General features: G+C 40.3%; 1 pseudogene; it reads left to right on the plus strand.

The window, feature by feature from the left end:
* Positions 1-1,923: 1,923 nt before the first annotated feature.
* Positions 1,924-7,094, plus strand: LOC120211757 (annotated as a pseudogene).
* Positions 7,095-7,421: the final 327 nt, after the last annotated feature.

Below are 7,421 nucleotides of genomic sequence, written 5' to 3' on the forward strand. Positions count from 1 at the left end.
TTTTCAGAGTAATTCAGACGTTTCTGAATTTTGGATACATATTGTACTTCCGTTCAGTTCAATTCGGTCTTTGTGGTTGATTTGTCGAACAAATATTCAATTCTTAGTGCTGAATGCGATCTAGAGTTGAGCTGAGCTGAGCTGAATACTTCCAAAATTATCATCGAGCATAACTTGAGTAGAAAAACACACATTCAAGTAATATTTATGCCATTCAGGTATTGATATAGCTTTAGGGTTGATCTACTCACTTAAATTGTGTTCCATTACTTTTAAAGGTAGTCCAACACCTATGCTTATTTGGATTCCTTAATTAATCCAAGACATTTACTTAATATAGGCCATAGGGTATTTTGGTCATTTTGGTGTTCAGTTTTATTCCAATCATAACAGAGCTCGAGGATATCCCATCATTCCTGAGCTTGGTGATATTCTTGGGTCATTTCCATTACAGGGGTATTCTGGTCATTCTACAGATCTGATATATTTCAATCATTTCCTTCCATCTTGTCTTATTATTTAATTACAATTTATCATCTATTTCAGTCCCTTCGAACAATTCTGATAAAAGAGCACCCCGATAAATTGTTCTTCAGGTATTTACTCGTAACTCGGATATTTTAGGGTCAAGTGTCTTCTCAGATTTTTACCAACGGAATATCAATAATTTTTTTGCACTAAGTCAGGATCTTAACAATCAAATTCGTACTTAATCGAGTTCAGTACAAATCCTCAAAGTACTTTCTCATTCAACTCAGACTATTTTACCTCTCAAGGGCATTTTAGTAATTTCTTAACCAGATAATTTCGATATCAGCTCTTAACGAAAATAATTATAATTTAAAGATCCTATGGTCAATTGCTTTCCCGAACATTCTCTGTTTTTAAAATTATTCCTTAACAAACTTCTAGCATCTTGCTCAAACCCTTTTTGGCATTAAAAACTAGTTATCCAAATTTTCTAAACAAAACTATTATTTCTTATGCACATCTGTAATTATATCGAATCAATAAGTCTTTTCAGAGTTATTAACCAACTTCCAGGGATAATTCTTGTCATCTTACAATATAAGGGTATTTTAGTAATTTTATCCAACCAGAATATTCTCATAATTTCTCATCTTAGTATCTTTAATATTTAACCTTTGTTGATATAAAATATAAGTTACAAATCCAGGGCTGATTCCTTTATCACTAATCACAAAACTTGTAATTTAATTCTAACAATATCTCAATCTCCTATATTAATCATCTGAACCATAATCAGTGGCCAAATTTCTACTGTGTTCGGATCGAGTGTAAAAATTCATTAACTACACAAATTAGACCAACATTATCTTATTCATACATTTACCAATATTCACATGTTCCATAAAGCATAAAGAGGTAGTAAAGTATTACCTCGATTTTCCGTGCCATACTGGTCGACTATTTAAATTTCATTCGAATGCCCTCGATCTTTGATTCAACTTCTAATACTTTCCTCTCGATCCAGACCATCAAAATTACTAACTCGTATCCAAATAATTTTCCTCGCCATAAAGATAGCTTATTAGAATTGAAATTATAATTTGGAAACCCAATTAGTATAATCGAATACTTGTGAGGTTACTTTAATAATTAATCATTAAAATTAGGGATTGAACCGAATTAATTTGCACTATTAGACCATAAACTAAAATTAAAGGAAACTATGAGACAAGGCCAAATTCATACCAAACCTTGAGAACCCATGATGTGATTTTCCCTTTTATTTTTTTTAAGTCACCATCCACGTGATTTTCTTGTTGGAATCATAACCTCATTTCCCCATTTTTCAATCTCATTTATTTCATAGTAACCACCCACGTGATTTGCTGGAATGTTGTGGAAGCTGTGTCCGAGGCTTTTTCTTGAGATTTAGAATCCATCTTCTTCTCCAAAATGGCTTCAAACTGTTCCCCAAAAATAATTAAGGTGTTCGTCCCTTCATATCCCATGTTCCAAGTTTATAAAGACGGTCGAGTCGAGAGACTCCGAAAAACTGAAATGGTGCCACCATGCGACTACCCTCAATTCGCCGTTCAATCCAAGGACACACCAGTGTCTACCCTCACCTTTTTCTCCCCCAAACCGCAGACCCCACCACCAAAATCTCGCTTCTCATCTACATCCACGGCGGCGTGTTTTGCATAGAGTCTCCTTTATCTCCTACTAACCAATACTACCTCACTTCCGTGGTCAATTGTTATGTATGGCTCATAAAAAGTCTCGTTGTGGGGTTACGAATTATGTGGGCTGGGGGTGTGGGGGCGCAGCCCCCGCGGTACGGTACAGGGTTGATTTTGTAATTTATGTACCAGGGTTTTCTATTATAAATAGAGATGTAACCTAGACCTAAAATATCATTGAATAAAAACTTCTAGCGCCGCCTAGGCACCGAGGACGTAAGCACATTGCCGAACCTCGTAAAATTCTCGTGTTCTTTTGTTTTCTTTACCCGTTTTCGTCAACAATTGGTATCAGATGTCAGGAGCAAAATACGAAGTCGCGAAATTCGATGGTCAGGGTAACTTCGGATTATGGCAAACGAGGGTGAATGATCTATTGGCGCAGCAAGGGATCTTGAAGGCTTTGTGATCTACAAAGCCGGCGTCGATGGATGAGGAAGATTGGGAAGAATTGCAGCAGCGAGCGGCAGGAACCATACGATTATGCTTGGCGGACGAGGTCATGTATCACGTCATGCATCTATCGTCTCCAGACGAAATTTGGAGGAAGTTGGAAAGTCAGTTTATGTCCAAATCCTTAACGACAAAACTGTATCTGAAGCAGCGGCTGTATGGGCTGAAGATGCAGGACGATCACGATTTGGCGCAACACGTGAATGTATTCAATCAAATCGTTTCTGATCTGGCTCGGCTTGATGTGAAAATTGAGGATGAAGACAGAGCGATGATTCTGTTGTGTTCGTTGCCTCCCTCTTACGAACACATGGTGACTACTCTTACATATGGGAAAGAGACTATCAATGTTGAGGAGATTACTGCAGCCTTGTTGGCTCACAACCAGCGGAAGCAGAATGCAGGGGAAAGCTCTCAAGCCGATAGCTTATATGTCAAGGGTAATCGAGATCGTGGACGGAAGCCAGAGAAGGCAGGGTCCGGGAAGCGGAATTCCAGATCCAAATCCAGGGATAAGAAGACGATTCACTGTTACAAGTGCAAGGAGGCGGGACATATGAAGCGAGACTGTCCGAAGTTGAAAAAGCAGACTGATGAGAAGCGTGATGGCTCATCCAAGTCTGTGAACGTGGTCGAGGATGATAATTCTGATTGTAGTGAGGGTGATATGCTTTCTATTTCAACGACACAATTGACGGATGCTTGGATTCTTGATTCTGGATGTTCTTATCACATCACGCCAAATAGGGAATGGTTTTCGACATACAGGCCGGTTAATTTTGGTTCGGTTTATTTGGGTGATAATCGATGTTGCAATATTGTTGGTATTGGTGATGTCAGAATTAAGATGCACGATGGCTCCGTTCGGACGTTGAGTGGTGTTCGACATATCCCAGACTTGAAGAAGAATTTGATTTCCTTGGGCATTTTGCACAAGAATGGTTTTATCCCTAAGGCTGACGAGGATAGGGAAACCATTCGGATTGTTAAAGGAGCATTGACTGTGATGAAAGGCAAGATGACTGCAGGGAATATCTACAGATTGTTAGGGAGTACCGTTGCAGGTGGAGTTCACTCTGTTGAGTCCTGTGATGATACGACAAAATTGTGGCATATGCGCCTTGCTCATCTTAGTGAATGTGGTATGGCAGAATTACACAAGAGAAACTTGTTGCATGGTGTCAAAAGCTGTAAGCTTGACTTTTGCAAGTATTGTGTTCTTGGTAAACAGACTAAAGTCCGTTTCAAGACTGCGAAGCACACAACTCAAGGGATTCTTGATTATGTGCATTCTGATGTATGGGGGCCTTCCACGACATCGTCTTTGGGTGGATCTAGGTACTATGTTACTTTTATTGATGATTTTTCACGGAAAGTTTGGGTGTATTTTTTGAAACAGAAATCTGAAGTTTTTGAGAAGTTCAAGCTGTGGAAAGCTGAGGTAGAAAACCAAACAGGACGAAAATCAAGTGTTTGCGGTCTGACAATGGTACGGAGTACACAGATTCACAGTTCCTACAATTCTGTAAGGAACATGGGATTCAGAGGCATTTTACAGTGCGCAAGACACCACAACAGAATGGTGTTGCGGAACGAATGAACATGTCGTTGAATGAAAGAGCCAGATGTTTGCGGTTGAATGCGGGGCTTCCCAAACACTTCTGGGCTGAGGCTGTTAACATGGCGTGTTACCTTATCAACAGATCGCCAAGGGCATCGCTGGCTGGGAAAGTTGCAGAAGAGGTATGGACTGGTCATGATGTTAGTTTTGATAACTTACGAATTTTTGGTTGTCCTGCTTATGTGCATGTACCTGCTGATGAGAGATCCAAACTTGATGCAAAATCGAAGGAGTGCATTTTTCTGGGTTACAAGAAAGGTGTCAAAGGATTCAAGTTCTGGGATCCAGTTGCGAAGAAAGTTGTGATTAGTAGAGATGTCGTTTTTGATGAACAGTCTATGTTGCAGCAGAAGCAAGACACGACAGTGGTAGATTTCGAGCAGTTTCCAGTTGAGAAACCAGAAACTTCTCAACCGACTTCTGGTGGTTCCACTACGGATGATTTGCAGGATTATAGTCTCGCCAGAGACAGGGTGAGACGGACGAATATAAGCCTCCGAACAGATTGGGTTTTGAAGACTTGGTATCTTTTGCACTTACTGTTAGCAGTGATGATCCAGTTACTTTTCATGATGCCGTTACTAGTTAGGAAAACGACAAGTGGATGGCAGCCATGGTTGAGGAGATGGAGTCTTTGAATCACAATCGCACATGGGAGTTAGTTCCCCTTCCTGAGGGTAAGAAGCCGATTGGTTGCAAATGGGTGTATAAGAAGAAACCAGTAGTAACAGAAAAAGAGGGGGAGAAGTTCAAGGCTCGTTTGGTAGCGAAGGGTTTTTCACAGCAGAAAGGAGTTGATTATGATGAAATCTTTTCTCATGTGGTCAGGCACACTTCAATCCGAGCAGTACTTGCATTGGTGGCTAGTTGGGATTTGCATTTAGAGCAGATGGATGTTAAAACTGCTTTTTTGCATGGTGATTTAGAGGAGCAGATCTATATGCGGCAACCTGAAGGTTTCACTCAACCTGGAAACGAGCATTTAGTTTGCAGATTGAAGAAATCTTTGTACGGGTTAAAACAGTCTCCGAGACAGTGGTATAAACGGTTTGACTCCTATATGATCAAGATTGGCTACAACCGATGTGAGTATGATTGTTGTGTCTATGTTAAGAGCCTTGATGATGGTTCTTTTATTTTTCTATTACTGTATGTTGATGATATGTTGATTGCTGCGAAGAACATAGATGATGTTATCGGTTTGAAAACTTTATTGAGTCAGGAATTTGATATGAAAGATTTAGGTGCTGCAAAGAAATTCTTGGAATGGAAATTTGCAGGGACAGAGACTCAAGGAAACTGCGGCTATCTCAACGGGGTTATGTTGAGAAAATGCTAGAAAGGTTTGCGATGAGCAGCGCGAAACCAGTTAGCACTCCATTGGCGAATCACTTTAAGCTCTCATCAGAACAGTGCCCTAAGACAGATAAGGAAGCTGAAAATATGGCAAAGGTTCCGTATTCTAATGCTGTTGGCTGCTTGATGTATGCGATGGTATGTACTCGTCCTGATTTAGCTCATGCTGTTAGTCAAGTTTATAAGTACATGTCTAAACCTGGTAAGCAACATTGGGATGCAGTCAAGTGGATCTTTCGGTACTTAAAGGGTACTGTGGGACATGGAATTGTTTTTGGGAGTCAGCGGGATAATCCTTTGGTTGTAGGATATGTGGATTCAGATTATGCAGGTGACTTGGATAATAGAAGATCTACGACAGGGTATGTGTTTACTCTTGGTGGAGGCCTATTTGCTGGAAGTCTACTGTTCAATCTGTCGTGGCACTATCTACAACTGAAGCTGAATACATGGCAGCGGCTGAAGCTGCAAAAGAAGCTTTATGGCTTACTGGTTTAGTGAAGGAGTTGGGTGTTCAACAAGGTGGAGTTCAGTTGCTTTGTGATAATCAAAGTGCTATTCACTTGGCTAAGAATCAGGTGTATCGTGCTAGAACTAAACATATTGATGTAAGGTTCCACAAGATCAGAGAGTTGGTTGCATCTGGAGAGGTTTTGTTTCAGAAGGTACATACTGATGAGAATGCCGCTGATATGTTCACCAAGCCAGTTACGACAGACAAGTTCAAGCATTGCTTGGACTTGTTGAATGTTTCGAGTTGTTAAAGAAGCAAGGTAACCCAACCCACATTGAAGTTTCCAAGGGGCAGGATATTCGCCAAGGTGGAGATTTGTTATGTATGGCTCATAAAAAGTCTCGTTGTGGGGTTACGAATTATGTGGGTTGGGGGTGTGGGGGCGCAGCCCCCGCGGTACGGTACAGGGTTGATTTTGTAATTTATGTACCAGGGTTTTCTATTATAAATAGAGATGTAACCTAGACCTAAAATATCATTGAATAAAAACTTCTAGCGCCGCCTAGGCACCGAGGACGTAAGCACATTGCCGAACCTCGTAAAATTCTCGTGTTCTTTTGTTTTCTTTACCCGTTTTCGTCAACATCAATAAAGCCAAACTAATGCAGTTTCGATAGAGTACAGAAAAACCCCGGAGTAGAAGCTACCCATTGCATACGACGACGTATGGACCACGATTAAGTGGGTGGCTTTGCACGCTAAAAGGGTTGGTCCCGAGCCATGTCTCAACGAAAGAGCTGACTTCGATCGAGTGTTCTTGGCCAGAGATAGTGCTGGTGCCAACATTGTACATAAAATGATAATGAAAGCTTCTGGTGCATCATTGGACGACCTGATTAGACTCAAATTCATTGGTTTGCTTTTGTTAAACCAGTATTTCATGAACCATGAGCATGATGAGCTGGTTGAGTTCGGCCACGTTTGTTTTTCAAAACCCTGAATTGACAATACAAACAAATCTAGTAATGAAACCTACACTGAAATTGAATCTCTTTTATATTTTGTCAAAAAGGTAGACTATGCTAGTAGTGATAGCATCTCCATGTGGTGCCATTTTAATGGAAACTTGGTATGAAACTACCAAGCGATTATGATGAAGAACCAAGGATTGAAGCTTTAATTGTAGTGGAGAACCTTAGATAAGATGCTTTGTCAAACCCAAATGGTGGTGGATACAAAAGCTAGCTGGCCGAAAGTGAAACTGAAAGTTGAAAGCAATGTATTCCAACATTGTCTGCAATACCATTATTATTACATAAAAAAAATA

Source organism: Hibiscus syriacus, unplaced genomic scaffold, assembly GCF_006381635.1.
Source record: "Hibiscus syriacus cultivar Baekdansim isolate YM2019G1 unplaced genomic scaffold, ASM638163v2 tig00109983_pilon, whole genome shotgun sequence".
NCBI classification, from domain to species: domain Eukaryota; kingdom Viridiplantae; phylum Streptophyta; class Magnoliopsida; order Malvales; family Malvaceae; genus Hibiscus; species Hibiscus syriacus.